The sequence below is a fragment of the Rattus norvegicus genome, chromosome 15 (assembly GCF_036323735.1).
Source record: "Rattus norvegicus strain BN/NHsdMcwi chromosome 15, GRCr8, whole genome shotgun sequence".
In the NCBI taxonomy this organism is placed as follows: Eukaryota; Metazoa; Chordata; class Mammalia; order Rodentia; family Muridae; genus Rattus; species Rattus norvegicus.
Genome location: NC_086033.1, coordinates 104264108 through 104280247, shown reverse-complemented (window position 1 = coordinate 104280247; position 16140 = coordinate 104264108). Strand labels below are relative to the sequence as shown.

Here is a 16140-nt window from a genome sequence, read left to right as displayed (position 1 = left end):
CAGAACCAACTGCGTTCACCAAGAACGGTTTCATAGCGGATGAGACTGAGGCCCAGGAAGGGAAAGGGCGCCAATCCCCTCAGGTTTTCTTTTTTCTTTTTCTTTTTTTTCGGAGCTGGGGACCGAACCCAGGGCCTTGCGCTTGCTAGGCAAGCGCTCTACCACTGAGCCAAATCCCCAATCCCCCCCTCAGGTTTTCTTAACCTGCGAGTGGAGAGTAGTTAGTGTTTGAATGCCTGGGTCTATGACATTCTTTCTTGGTTAGCACACTTTGACACGAAGGTCCGGGCTTATTGCCACAGCTCACCCCAACTCAAATGGGAAGATATCAGACTTCGTCATTTGTCAAATTTGAACCAAAGGGCAATACACAATTTGTCATATTTTTATTTAAGACATTTTAGAAACTTTTACCATTTTACCTAAGTGTGAGTAGATATAAAACCAGAGATAACCTTCTTGTGTTTATTCCTCTTACAAACAGTTCATTGCGATAAGCTTCATAGAGCTAACCCAAAGAGCGATTTAAACAGTGAGTAGCTGGCATCAGTTGGGTGTGGAGGGTAACATTATTTTGCCGGAACTAAGCTGCGATTCACCACCTGAGTTTAATAATATGTTTTCTGTGCCTTTACGCCCACGGGCTGTGTGGCTAATCCATTTTCCTCACCGAATTCTGCTGTGTAAACCGTGACAAACCCGCATTTTGTACAGTCGAGTCAGTTCAACACCATGTTGTTTTCATTTAGCGATAGTTTACTTCACTTGTGGGCGCGTCCCCCTCCTCTCTCCGGCTGACAGTTCTTGCCTCCAGCGTAACTTCAGACGTATATGCAAATGTGAACAGAATCCGAAGAGGTGGTTGCTCACTGGGAGCTCACCCTGAGGCCGTATTTACGTAAACGTAAACGACGGCGTGAACACATGCAAAAAAAAAAAAAAAAAAAAATCAGAGCATTTACAGTTCTCCAAAGACAGGCTCATAAACCTTTGGGTGTCCTCAGGGTGCCATGACTGGACCTTGCATGATGAATGCTCTGGTAGTCTGATTGGACAGTGCTGTGTGTTATCCGAGCAAGCGTTGCCTTGACTTCAAATGGAACCAGAAGGGCCCTTAACATTTGTTCAATCGGAGAGGACAGCGCTATAGATGAAGAGCTAATTAATAAATGTAAGCAGGCATGAGCAGGTTTGCCTTTTCTTCAGTCATTCAGATTAGAGACACATCCTGTAGACGGTGGGAACAGCAGGCTGGGGTCCCTTGTCAGCCCAGCGACAGCTTCTTTGACCTTCAGCCAAGACACTGAACACAAGGACATAGGTAAAACCCGAGGCTCAGAGTGAGTATTCACAGGCACAGAAAGCCCCAGGTCATAATGGGTGTCTTTTGGATTGATCCAGGTGCGAGGGTGTCCTGCCCAACAGTCTTTTTTTTTTTTTTTTTTTTTTTTTTAACTTGAGTATTTCTTATATACATTTCGAGTGTTATTCCCTTTCCCGGTTTCCGGGCAAACATCCCCCTCCCCCCTCCCCTTCCTTATGGGTGTTCCCCTCCCAACCCTCCCCCCATTGCCGCCCTCCCCCCCCACAGTCTAGTTCGCTGGGGGTTCAGTCTTAGCAGGACCCAGGGCTTCCCCTTCCACTGGTGCTCTTACTAGGATATTCATTGCTACCCTATTGAGTCCAGGGTCAGTGCATGTATAGTCTTTAGGTAGTGGCTTAGTCCCTGGAAGCTCTGGTTGCTTGGCATTGTTGTACTTTTGGGGTCTCGAGCCCCTTCAAGCTCTTCCAGTTCTTTCTCTGATTCCTTCAACGGGGGACCTATTCTCAGTTCAGTGGTTTGCTGCTGGCATTCGCCTCTGTATTTGCTGTATTCTGGCTGTGTCTCTCAGGAGCGATCTACATCCGGCTCCTGTCAGTCTGCACTTCTTTGCTTCATCCATCTTGTCTAATTGGGTGGCTGTATATGTATCCTGCCCAACAGTCTTATTTGGCCTCACACCTGTGAAAACATCCCTCGGCTGGGACTGATGGTGGAGAACATCATCTTTCCCACAGGGAGGCAAACGTGGGACCCATCACCAAACTTTGCTGCTCTCGACCATTGGTCATCATTTCAGAGTGGACGCAAATCAAAGCACGGAGAGGCCTTGGATTATCCACATAAATCGGAGGTGGAGTTTGCGACCTGCCTGCCAGGATGACCTCTCGGCTCGTGGGCACTATGCACACCTTCACCAGCCATCGGTAGATGTGGGATCTCACTGTTCCCGCTCCACTGTGACTTCTGCAGAAAGCAAAGAGGCAGACGTGGGGGCTGGAACGGAGTGGTGTCCAACACATCTTAGTGAAAAACTGAAGGGTGGGAATGAATATTTGAGAAGTTGAGAGGAGCATTTTAGACTCGTGACCCATCTTCTTATTGACATTTTTCTCCTTAATTTTCACTTTCTGTGAGCATGTGTGTTTGTGTATGTGTGTGTGTGTGCATCTGTGTGTGTATACATGTATGTACGTACCTGTGTGTTCACTCATGTGCATGTGTGTATGTGCATGTGTGCATGCATGTACATCATCTATGTGTTTGTGTGTGTGTGCATGTGAGTTATGCATGCACATGTGTGTAATGTATGTGCGTATGTATACATGTGTATATACATGTGTGTGCATGTCTTAGGATTTTACTGTTGTGAACAGACCTCATGACTAAGGCAACTCTTACACAACATTTAGTCGGGGCTGGCTTACAGTTGCAAGTTCTACATCTTCATCTGAAGGCTGCTAGTGGAAGACCAATTTCTAGGCAGCTAGGGTGAGGCTCTTAAGCCCACACCCAACAGGGACACACCTACTTCAACAAGGCCAGACCACCTAATAGTGCCACTCCCTGGGCCAAGCATATACAAGCCATCACATTCCACTCCCTGGCCCCCATAGGCTGGTTCAAACACATGAGTCTACGGGGGCCATATCTAGCCATAATAAAAAAGTACATTTAAGTTCAATTTTAAAAGTCCCCATAGTCTAGAGCAGTATCAATGTTAAAAGTCCAAAGTTCAAGGTCTCTTCTGAGATTCATCCAATTACTTAACTGTAATCCCCCAAACAAGTCAGGAAACGAGCTGGGCAAACTCCAAACTCTGCATCCCCATGTTTGTTGTCAAAGTTGTCTTCAGATCTCTGTTGCAGTAATTATTAAAAAATGGCATCTTTTATCTCACACTAGTATAGGCACCGTAGGGCCACATGGCATATGTGGAGTATCTTCATCTTAGTGGTGGCCAGTTCTAGTGTGTCACCACGCCATGTTACCTCTAGCTATCCTCTAGCCATGGCAGTCTCTCAGCCCTCATTGCTAGCTGCTCTCTCCTGGCTAGTCAGCTGGGAACTCTCTGGTCCCAGCTACTTGGTAAAATCAGGACACTAGAGGTCCAGCAGCAGCTGGCCTATTGCAGCTCCCTGTCATGGACTCTGCCCACGCTCCCAGCAACCACCCCCTGGTAGTTACAGTATAAACTCCCAGCAACCCATTAAAATCAAGATTCACATGTTTATAATTTAGCAATCAGATTTATATGTTAAAGTCTCAATCCACACTATGTCGACACAATAAACACACAACCAATTGATAATGATATAAACTGCCCACCTAGATAAGACAAATTGACCTATAAAAATCCATCCCTTAAGAAATATTCATAACTACCTGTGGCCGTTTAAGGCCACAGGGATCTGGGTCGTCCTTCTCTGCCTTTTGATTCTTCTCTCTTTTTGTCTTCTCTCTCACCTTACAAAAACGTTGTCTTACTTTTTACTGACCAATAATGGGCCTTGGCCTAACTTGTGCCAGCCTTCACCTGCATAGAGACATCAACCCTTTTCATCTTTTTTGACATCAGTAAAGTTCTTTCTCCTGGGCTGGTTCCCCTCCCTGTTAGCAGCTTTCCTCAGCAGGTATCTCACAGATCTGTCATCTCGAATCGAATATTTTGGTGTCTCCAGGGCAACTTCAACATTACAGCTTCCTGTTCCAATGTCTGGGACCCACACACGATCTTCTGGCTTCCTCCAAAGGGCTGTTGTCACTTCTCCAGCTCTGCCCTCTGTAGCACTCTAAACTCAGGTTGATCCACTCCACTGATGCTGCTGTTCTTGGTGATCGTCCCATGGTACTGGCATCTCCAATACACTGGGGTCTTCTGCTGCAACTGGGCTTCACCAGTAGCCTCTCCTAGGCTCTCTTCATGGTTCCAAGCCTCAACTCCTTTGCATGACCCCTTCAGTCCTGGGCCGCCAACTGCAGCAAGGCTGTACCTTTGAAAGACCCCCGAAGGGAGCCCCCCACTCAAGTCTCGGGAAAGACGCGCACCCAGTAGGACACAGACACCGACCTGCTGTAATCACACGAGGAAGATTTATTGTAAGCGAGATGAAACGAGAGCTCAGGCCAGCATGCTGGGGTCGAGACTCATACGCCACACAGGGAGTAGAGGAGTTCGACCCCGACCTGAATTTTCACAGAGCTTATAAAGGAAAAAACCACAAACCAGGGGGATCAAGAGGGAGGGAGGAGGGGAATTCCAAAACCATAAACTGCCCATACATTTAGGTCATATGCTAGTCATGTGTAACACTAGGCAACACACCCAGGACTTTGTGACATTGTGATTAGGGGTAGTGACGTTTTACAGGGCCATTGGACCATTGTGGCCGGAGGCTATGGGTCATTGTGGCTGTTCCAGGAAACTTTTCATGCAAGAATGTTCCGGGAACCATTGTACAGCAAGGGAGGGGTGAAAAGTTCATGTTCTCACAGACCCTACTTCTTCTTTTTGGGTAGCTAGGCGGCTTATTATTAATTTTTAATCCTTCATTCCCCACTTCTTCTTTTTTTTGTTAATAGTTCTAATCCTAGAACTTCATGGAGAACTCAGCTTCATCTAGCATAACAGCTTGGTATTGTAGTCTTAACATGAGGATTCTAACCTGGACACTATCCAAGCCTATCCACCAAGGTCATGACTAGCTTTTAGAACTTCTAAGCTTATACGGACTGTGATCCCTGAGGCACAGTCCCAAGAAGTGTTAAGAGTACTAACATATGCAATGTTACATCATTTGTAATGGAAATCAAGCCTATCCCACACCTATCTTGATAGAACCCAGGACAAACATGACTGAGTTTCCCTCTAGGTCCCAGCTCTCAGCCCCAACAGCTAGTACACGGCTGGTGAGGGCTGAGAATTGACAGCTGTCAGGGTGGTCAGCAGCACCAGGTACGGTCCTTTCCAGCGAGGCTCGAGTGTCTGGACTCAGTGTAGCTGCAACCTGGAACTGATGGGATGTCTCAGGGGTCTCCGGGGCATAGGCTGCTGTCAGCTGTGAGCAGATTTCTTTCTGTATCACCTGTAGGTCTTTTAGCCTGGCACACAAATCATTATTACTATGGCACTATGACATGTTGGTTCAGTAACATCATCTAATACAGTCAGGGGGGCTGAGGCCCCATATAAGATCTCAAAGGGGGTAAGGCTGAATCTGGAAGGGGTATTTCTTGCTCTGAAGAGAGCAAGAGGGAAGGAGTGTCACCCAGTCTGTGCCAGTCTCCATGGTTAATTTGGTCAGGGTCTCTTTTAGAGTTCTATTTATTTACCCTACCTGTCCTGAACTTTGAGGTCTGTAAATACAATGTAATTTCCAATCGACCTCTAAATACTTGGCCACACCCTGGCTTACCTTGGCAACGAAAGTAGGGCCGTTGTCTGACCAGATTACCTTGGGCATTCCAAATCGGAGGAAGATTTCTTCCAGTATCTTCTTGATGATTGCAGAGGCCGTCTCTTGTTTGGTGAGGAAAGCTTCTATCTATTCCTGAAAAAGTATCTACAAGCACTAGGAGATACTTGTGATTATATTTTTCTGGTTTTATCTCAGTGAAGTTCACTTCGACTTTTCACCAAACTCTCTAGGTCTCTTTGCCCTGTTTGCTTGCTAAGCATTCACTTATTGACATACCTTATACTTTCTACTGCCTCTCTGGCTAAAATCTTAAAGTCTATTACATACACTTAACTACTTGGACAAACTTTTTATCTCCTAAATGAGTCCATTTCTGTATTTGGCAAAGTGAGTCTTTTCTTTGTTCTCTGGGGGAGTATAGCTTCCCCCACAAGTGTGCCATTGTCCTTTATCTTTTAAGCAATTTGGGCCTTTTCTAAGTGAGGCCATCCCTTAGTCCGATCCTAGTTCTCAGTGGCTGTCTCTTGCAGGCCTGCAACCAGGATAGGCTCCTGCATAGCCATTTCCCGAGCCACTTTATCTGCTTTGTTACTGCCCAATGCCACTGAATCTCTTCCCTCCTGATATCCTGAGCAATGAATAGTACTCACAGTTGTTGGCTTCACCAGGGCATCCAAGAGATGGCAAAGGCATCTGCGGCACTGATGTACTGGGGGGGTAGAGGTTCAGCCATCCCAGATGACATTGTGTTGTCCACCATGGCAGCACCCACCTATCTCTGACCTTCATGAAGAGAACTGTTCCCGTCTGTGGACAAGGTAGCCTCGGCTTTCAGCAGGGGTCAATCAGCCAGTCGCAGAGGTCTTTCCTCCACCCATGGGCTTCTGCCAGTGCTTGACACTCGTGCTGTGGTGGCTCCAGGTCAGGATTGGGCAGCAAGGTGACCAGATTGCCCCCAACAGGTGGAGAATCTAGTCCATGGCAGCTGACCAGTGGTCCCATCTTTTGGGACACTCTATTCAAAGGCAAACATCAGCCACTCTATCACAGTTTAAGTCCTGGATTGGGTGATAATTGTTAGTGCCCGGCTGGCAGGAGTGATATGTTCCAAGTAGAACAGCGCTAAGCCATTCATCTCCCAGCATCAGGTACTGGTGCACTGAGACAGGTCTTAAGCTCCGCATACACAGTCTGTAGATATGCATACACATGGCCTCACCCAGCCATTTCAGCCCACGCAAGCCATTTTGGGGAGCAATTTTCTCATGAGCAAGGGATGGGGGCAGTCAGGGATGACTATGAACTAGTGGGTTACCCGGCCCACGCCAAGGTCCACTGTTCTTCGGGCAGTCCATAAGTATTGTTTGTTGCCAGTAGGCCCCTGTACCCAAGGTCTTTGGATACTGGCCCACTGGAGCATAGGAGCACAGAGCATTGGGTCCCTGCATCCACACTTCCCTTCTATCTCTGTACATAGCCAGCACTCTAGGACCAAGAAGCTCTCCAGTGGCCTCTCTTGTTCTTTCTTGGGCAGTCCCTGACCCAGTGTCCTTTTTTCTTTGCATTAGGCACACTGATCTTTAGCCAGGAATTCTCTTCTGTTGCCAGGTACTATCTTCCTAGGTTCCCTAACTACTGTGGCCAGTATATGTTCCTCTCTCGCCTTTTATCTCTTTAGCTCTCTAATTTCCTCTTCTTTTTGTCTCTTTTCTTCCCTAGCTTCCTGCACTCTTTACCTCTTTCTTTCTTTCTTTCTTTCTTTCTTTCTTTCTTTCTTTTTTTTTTTCAGTCTCTCTGCATCTTCTTCTACAGCTATTAGGTGCTGTCCACTTTTCTGCACAGACCCTGAACCATGCATCAACTTATTTTCTCTGCAACTTACAATAACTCTCTCAGTGACTTAGCTTAACCCTTCAAGTTTCTGTAACTTTCTCTTCATATCTTTTCTTTATCTTAGCCAGATTGGTGGGGCATTTTCCAGCCCCTAGGAGACCCACCCTTGGAGCCTGGGGGCAGACCTGGAGCACTCCCTACCTTCAGGGGTATGAAGAGAGCAGGCAGAAGTGAGGGCCTTCTATGCGTGTTGGAACCCTTTTTTTTCTGGCCTCTAGTAGGATTCCGTCTTTCCTCGGTGGTAAAGAAGACCTGTAACAGTTACTAACAAGCATATCAAATGGGATGGTGAGAAAACAAGAGAATCTTGAGAATAGAGTCTACCGAAGAGGGCAAACAGCATTTAGTCACACAGCTAAACCAGGAGGCCTTTCTTGGAACAAAAAGGCCATTGTCAGTGTCAGCTCCATGGCTTTGCCTCTCAAGAGAACCAGCCTCCAAATGACACTAGGCTTCTAGTAACAACTAATAACAAAAGGATGGAGAGATGGTTAGAACCTGGGTGCTAGATGCCAGGGGGCTGATAAAAGAATTGTAACCAGTTCACCTGGGGCTATCAGGACCTCAGTAGTAACCCTTTACCAAACTGTCTCACTGGGTTTAAAGGGGCCAAGGAAAAGAAAACATTAATCCTGACCTTGGCCACCGCCAAGTAATTTAGTGCTGGAGACTGACTCCTCCCTTGGAATAAAGACAGCAGATAAGGCAGGCTTCCTTAAAGAACTTCTCTAAATGAGTGCTCTCCTACTGTGAGCAAATGTCAGAAATTCCTTTCCTGTTCTTGTTTTCCTTATAGCCCCACTTAGCTCTCAGCCCTTTTAGATCATTCTTCCTGTAGCATTTCTAACACAGCCTGTCCCTTTTTTATAGCCTGTTAACAGCATTTCTGATCTTTTAGGCAGCTACACACTAAGTGTCATACCGGCTGAAACTCCGCCTTTAAGATTCTTTGCTCCCAAGCAATATTTACTCACTTCTCTAGCTTATCTCAGCTGGCTGCCGAGCACAAGCACAGATTGAAAAGCTCTCAGGGAGAACTTTCCCTCAGGATGGAGACCCTCCAACTCCAAAGACCAGACCGAGACACCACAGGATGTAATCAGCAAGAGGATTTGGTTTATTGTCGGGATACACAGGCACAGGCACCTGCGGGCGCTTTAGTCACTCGGGGGACTGGCGCGCCCCATGGAACCAAGGATGGGCTTTTATAGGATTTTGGGGAGCAGAAGCAAGCATACAGAAGCAGATGCATGGTTATAGGGATATAATTGGTGGATTCTAATATGGCAAGGGTTTAGCCCGGGGGCAAGTTTCCTAGCTACCTTCCTGAAACATAAGGACTGACTCGGCCCCCCAAGGGTTCAGCCTGGGGGCAAGTTTCTTAGCTACCTTCTTGGAACATAACGGCTGACTCGGCCCCCCACCAGGGTGTGGGACCTCTCCTGGGGCTTTTCTCATTGTCAGGTGCTCAACGGCAGTCCTCCTGTTGCCAGGCCTTCAACCAAACACATCTTGTTTGGCAGCCGCTGTGTACTCAGTGTTCTAACCTTTCTCTGAACCAGTCATCTTAAATATAGCCTTGCAAAATGGCGTTACTGCTGCTAAGCTGGGGTCTTTCATTCCCCCATTTTTTTTTGCTAACTTTGAGTGAAATCTTTTACTTGACTTGGTCAAGAAATTTCTGTCTGGTGGGGGCTTATTTCCCCACTGACTCTAGGCCACAAAAGGACTAGGAGGAGCCACGTAGGAGTTTTAACTTTAAGGGGTTTGGAGTGTGCTGAACTCTCTATGTCTGGGGTGTAGTGTTGTGATTAGTCAATTTCTCAGACCGGACTGTCTTGATGTGTGATGTGTGGATCTAAGCCGCGACTCCGTCTACCTTTAGGGCGGTCGGGGTAGTCAGGAGGACGGTGTAGGGTCTTTTCCACCGTGGCTCGAGATTCTTGGTCTGGTGTCTGTGTACCCACACGGTGTCTCTAATCTGGAACGGGTGTGGCACCACCGGATGTTCAAGCTCGTCCTGGTAAGCAGCGGCCAAAGGTCTCTAGACGTCTCTCTGTACAATCTGTAGGGCCTGTAAATGGGCCCTCAGAGAAGGGCTGGGAAAGATTTCCTCGAGGAGCTTCTTGGTGACCATTTTTGTAGTCTCGTGCTTTGTGGGGAAGGCTTCGACCCATCCTGAGAAGGTGTCTATAAACACTAGGAGATACTTGTATCCATATATATCTGGTTTAATTTCAGTAAAATCAATTTCTCAATGGATGTCGGGACGGTGTCCCCTAGGACGAACTCTTTGTCCAATCATGGTCCTTTCCGGGTTAACCTGAGCGCACGCTTTGTAACTCTCAGTCACCTTTTGTATCGCTTTGTCCCGATTTTAAAAAAAACACAGATTTATCTCTTCTCGATCTAGTAAGGTTTTTATCTTTTTAAACCCCAAATGGGTTAATTTATGTAAAAAGGAGATCAATTCAAAAGTCCTTTGTAGACCCACTGTTTTAGTTGAGGGTGGTAGATGGCCCCCATTTTTTTTTTCTAGGAGCTCTATGTCCTCATGGGCATAAACCCAACTGGTTTGTCCCACTGGTGGGGGTGTGGGTTGGTCTGGGCTATTTAAGGGCAAGATTTGTTTGCTCATGGCCACTTTTCGCGCCGTGGCATCGGCCAGCCGGTTTCTTCGTGCCTCTGGGTTGTGCCCTTTTTGGTGTCCTGGACAATGTATAATACTCAGTCTTTTGGGCAAGAATAGGGCTTCTAAGAGGGCCAGAATTTTAGCCATATCTTTACCCTCAGATGTGAGCAGCCCCCGCCTCCGGTAGATCTCCCCGTGGATGTGTGCCGTGGCAAAGGCATAACGGCTGTCTGTATATATATATTTAGCCTCTTACCTTTTGTCATCTTGAGCGCCTGAGTCAAGGCGATGAGTTCAGCCCGTTGTGCGGAGGTACTAACAGGCAGGGCTTTCGCCCAAATCACTTTGTCCTCCGTAGTGACCGCAGCTCCAGCCTTTCGCTCTCCCTCTGCCAAGAAGCTGTTGTCATCCGTGTACCATGTGTGGTCAGCATTCTGAAGAGGCTGGTCCGATAGGTCCGGCCTGGTTCCATGTACTTAGGCAGTCATGCTGTTCTGCCTCCTCAGGTAGAGGAAGCAAGGTGGCAGGATTGAGGGCGACTACGGGCCCAAACTGAACCCGTTCTGCATCCAGTAACAAGGCTTGGTGTGAGAATTAGAGAGCCAGCGGTCTGGGGGCTGCTTTACCAAGGCCTCCACTGCGTGGGGTGCTAGGATGGTGAGTGGCTGTCCCAAAGTCAATTTTCCAGCGTCCTTGATCAGGACAGCAATAGCAGCCACCATCTTTAGGCACGGTGGCCAGCCGGAGGCCACAGGGTCCAATTTCTTAGACAGGTAGGCCACAGGGCGTTTTTAGGGTCCCAACCTTTGTGTTAGGACCCCTTTAGCATACCCCTGTTTCTCATCGATGAACAGTTACTGAGCAAATTGTAAGGGTTTGGAACAGTCGGATGAATATCTTCTATCCTCTTGTTGACCTTTCTCAAGTCTTGTACTGGCCTATAATCTCCAGTGCCGGGTTTCTTAACAGGCAGAAGAGGTGTATTCCAAGGCGACCGGCAGGGGATTAGGATGTCTTGATCTAGAAGCCTCGTAATGTGAGGCCTTATACCTTGATAAGCTTCATGTGACAGGGGGTATTGTTTTATGGAGACTGGAGTTGTAATTAAGGGGGGCTGTTGGAGCGCCAACCCCATCCCACCAGTCTCTGCCCAAGCCAGTGTCCTGTCCCGGTTTATAGGGTTAGAACTTGAAGGGGAGTTCCGTGGGGGCCAGTTATTTGGGCCCCTCCTTCCTCAAAATGAATTTGTGCTTTTAGTTTGGTGAGCAGATCACGGCCCAGCAGAGGGTACGGGCAGTCCGGAACATGTAAGAAGGAATGGGTCACCTTACCGGTAGCCAGCTGAACCGGCGGTCTGTAGTCCATCGGTATTGTTTCTCACCAGTAGCTCTTTGTACCCAGGCCGTCCGGTCGCTGAGTTGTCCTGAAGCTTGGGTGAGGACTGAATGCTGGGCTCCTGTGTCTACCAGGAAAGTAACCGGCTGTCCCCCAACTTTAAGCGTTACCCTGGGCTCAGGGGGGGCTCCTGGCCCTGACCTCTCTAATCTTTATCTAGAGCCAAGAGGGAGGTTCGTGGTCGAGGCTTTCGGGGTCCGCCAGGCTTCTTGGGGCACTCTCTGGCCCAGTGCCCTTTCTCTTTGTAATAGGCACATTGATCTTTATCTAGCTTTAGCCCCTTTCGAGCTCCCCCCCTATCTCCCTTCCTTTTTTGGCCCTGAACTACGGCGGCCAAGATTTGACTCAATTCTTTGTTTTTTTTTTTTTTTTAATCTCTCTCTTATTAAAAATCTTTTCAGCTTCTTTAAGTAAATCCTGTAATGTATAGCCCTGTAAATTTTCTAACCTCTGTAACTTAGTCCTGATATCTGGAGCAGCCTGCCAGATGAAGGACATAGAGACACTCGTCATTTGTCCTGGGTCATCTGGGTCATAGGGAGTGTACATACGGTAGGCCTCCTTAAGTCTCTCTAGAAAGGCGGAGGGAGTTTCCCCTGCTTCCTGTAATACCTGTTTTACCTGAGCCAAATTAGTAGGGCGTCGTATAGCCCCTCGGAGACCCGCTAGAAGCAACTGGCGATAAAGGCGTAGGTGTCCCTTACCTTCAGCTGTATTAAAATCCCAGTTTGGTCTCTTAAGTGGGAATGCAGCATCAATTTTTTCAGGCAGCTGGGTGGGACGCCCATCATCTCCCAGAACATGCTTTCTGGCCTCTAGGAACACTCTTTGTTTTTTTTTTCTGAGGTTAAGAGGGCCTGTAAGAGCTGTTGGCAGTCATCCCAAGTAGGCTGGTGGGTAAGTAAAACAGATTCTATTAGGTCGGTGAGTGTCACCGGATCTTTGGAGAAAGAAGGGTTGTGTTGTTTAAAACGGCCAGTATTGGGTCTGGCCACCGGTTCCCTGTCTAAGTGGGAAAACCTGGGAGGTTGAATCTGGCATCACCTCGCGCTTATTGCGCAATCTCCCTGCGACAGGGGAGAAACCCTTATCAGACTGTGGCCCGGCAACTGATCTGGCCGGCGGCTCTGCCTCCTCCGTTTTAGCCGGGCCTGTCAGAGAGAAGATCTATGAGAGGGGAGTTTGGGTCTGCCGGGAGGACAGGTTTCTTAGAAGGCTCTGATTTCACAAAGGTAGAGAGAGGAAGACGTGGCAGGCGGACCAGGCGGGGCCGAGGGGACAGGCTGGGGGTTGAGGGGAGGCCAATTCGGGTCCACGAAGGGTTCCGCCCGGGGGGGGTTTAAGGCGAGACTCTCTCAAGTGATAATATAAGAAACCTGGTCAGGATGTCCGTGGACGACCCAATCTTTAACCTGTAAAATAATGATCTTATTAAATGTGCCATTCACTGGCCATCCCGCTCCGAAAGTGGGCCACTCGGATGTGCAGAGAGTCTGCCATTTTCCTTTTTTTTTTTTAACCTCGACGGACTGGTTGTGTGTCCGGTCGTGGACGTCTTCCCAATGATCAAGAGTGAGACTTAGGGGCATTGTTAGGGACTGTCCCATGTTAGTTCTAAGGAAGATTAGAACACAGAGAAAACAAACAACACCAACAGTCAAACAAACAACAGACAGGCGTGCTGCACGGCTTTGGTACCAAACTGAAAGCAAAAAGTCAGATGGAGGTGGCAAAGGTCCGGGGCCCTCTGAAAGCCAAAAATACAGACAGAGATGCCGTTAGTCCGGATCTTTCTCCTCCCAGATTGGGCCCCGAAAAGTCGGGCCCCTAACACCCTTGGAACGTCTTCCAGGGCTGCGGGGCGAGAAGTCCGAGCTCGTCAGCTCCTTCTTCGTCCCGCCCAAATTCCAAACAACCTGGCTGAGCGCTCACAGAACAGACCTGGCTGAGCGCTCACAGAACAGACCTGGCTGAGCGCTCACAGAACAGACCCGGTTGAGCGCTCACAGAACAGACAGAATAAGGCAGAACGAGACAAAATCAGACAGACAGACAGATGCCGGCCGGCTTACCTCCCAGTGGGTGGTCGGTGGTCCCTGGGTGGAGGATCTCCTTTCCCGGCCAACGCACCAAATGAAAAGCTCTCAGGGAGAACTTTCCCTCAGGATGGAGACCCTCCAACTCCAAAGACCAGACCGAGACACCACAGGATGCAATCAGCAAGAGGATTTGGTTTATTGTCGGGATACACAGGCACAGGCACCTGCGGGCGCTTTAGTCACTCGGGGGACTGGCGCGCCCCATGGAACCAAGGATGGGCTTTTATAGGATTTTGGGGAGCAGAAGCAAGCATACAGAAGCAGATGCATGGTTACAGGGATATAATTGGTGGATTCTAATATGGCAAGGGTTTAGCCCGGGGGCAAGTTTCCTAGCTACCTTCCTGAAACATAAGGACTGACTCGGCCCCCCAAGGGTTCAGCCTGGGGGCAAGTTTCTTAGCTACCTTCTTGGAACATAACGGCTGACTCGGCCCCCCACCAGGGTGTGGGACCTCTCCTGGGGCTTTTCTCATTGTCAGGTGCTCAACGGCAGTCCTCCTGTTGCCAGGCCTTCAACCAAACACATCTTGTTTGGCAGCCGCTGTGTACTCAGTGTTCTAACCTTTCTCTGAACCAGTCATCTTAAATATAGCCTTGCAAAATGGCGTTACTGCTGCTAAGCTGGGGTCTTTCAAGATAAAACACTGTTTTAAAATTAACTTTGGCTATCAACCAACACACCGCCACTAGAGCGGGGTCCACAAAATTAAGTTCCTTACTCACTAAGCATTAAGGGGACCAAGTAAAACTCTTCAACGAACAAAGCAAACAGTTTCATGATTTCAAACACAGTCGTCGGTCCAAGATTTTAAACACGGTTGTCAGTCCAAATTCAAACACGAAACAAAAGTCAAAAAGACACTGGACAATACCACAGAAAACAATCCAGACAAACAAGACCAAGACAAAGCATCCTATAACCAATTTCCACAGATGCCTGGTACCTTCAGTACCTGGCCCAAACTGCAGCTTAACCTTAGCTGCTTCTGGGATACCAAACACAGAAACAGAATACAGACAACAAACACTAACACATCTAAGCACACTTGTCCGTGCCTATACTTAAATAGGCAGCCGAACATGACCTCCAAAGTCACAGTCAGATCTTTTTGACTGTCCGTTGCCGGGTCCTCCCGACAAAATTCGGCTCGTGGAACGTTTCTCACGCGTCCCAGAGCCAGGACCCAACAAAGGCTGACTCGTGGAACGTCTCTCACGAGTCCCAGAGCCTGCGCGATTGGAGCGTCCCCCGGTGCGCTTTCTAAAAAGGAAAAAAAGAAAGAAAAAGACTATTTGGAGTAGGAATCCTTCATCTACTCACAGGCGCCATTTCGGGGTGGGGAACCTTCTTCCACCCGTGCACAGGGCAGGAAACCTTCTTCTGCCCAGACAGTGCACTAAGACTCTCGTGCACAGGGCAGGAATCCTTCATCTGCCCAGACAGTGCACTAAGACCTTAAACCGGTACCGAAAAACACAGACTACAGGACTTAATTCACACACACTCACACACACGAGCACAAACAAAAGAGAAAAAAGAAAACAAAACCAACGTCGACTTCGTGTCGACCAGAGGCACTGAAACTGATCGGCAGGTCGCAGACCTTGCCTAACAAACCGGTCGTCAAGGAGTAAAGTCTTCTCTGGACCTATCAGATGGGGTTCACCAGGCGTCCCTGGTCCCCCCTTGTGTCCTCCTGGGACGTCTCCCAGGGCGAACGGACGGTGGGTACCTGGACACGTCTATCCCTATCCACCCCGCTCTCCTTCCTGGAGCTCGGTCTCACTGAGCGTCCGCAAAACCGAAACAGCGATCGCACCAGATTCCCAGACAGAACATAGACACAGACCCAGACACAGCGCTGAGATAAAACAGAGAATCTTACCTCCAAGTGGGTCTAGGACCCCTGGGTGGTCGCGCAGATCCCGGACGAGCCCCCAAATGAAAGACCCCCGAAGGGAGCCCCCCACTCAAGTCTCGGGAAAGACGCGCACCCAGTAGGACACAGACACCGACCTGCTGTAATCACATGAGGAAGATTTATTGTAAGCGAGATGAAACGAGAGCTCAGGCCAGCATGCTGGGGTCGAGACTCATACGCCACACAGGGAGTAGAGGAGTTCGACCCCGACCTGAATTTTCACAGAGCTTATAAAGGAAAAAACCACAAACCAGGGGGATCAAGAGGGAGGGAGGAGGGGAATTCCAAAACCATAAACTGCCCATACATTTAGGTCATATGCTAGTCATGTGTAACACTAGGCAACACACCCAGGACTTTGTGACATTGTGATTAGGGGTAGTGACGTTTTACAGGGCCATTGGACCATTGTGGCCGGAGGCTATGGGTCATTGTGGCTGTTCCAGGAAACTTTTCA

At 48.5% G+C, this 16140-nt stretch overlaps 1 long non-coding RNA gene across 1 annotated transcript in view; it reads right to left on the bottom strand.

Annotated features, from left to right (window-relative positions):
- Positions 1-3932: 3932 nt before the first annotated feature.
- Positions 3933-16140, bottom strand: part of LOC108352981 (uncharacterized) — a 59806-nt gene continuing 47598 nt past the window's right edge. The window contains exon 6 of the long non-coding RNA XR_001841471.3: positions 3933-4314. This is a non-coding gene — a long non-coding RNA (uncharacterized LOC108352981). The remainder of the gene's footprint in view (positions 4315-16140) is intronic.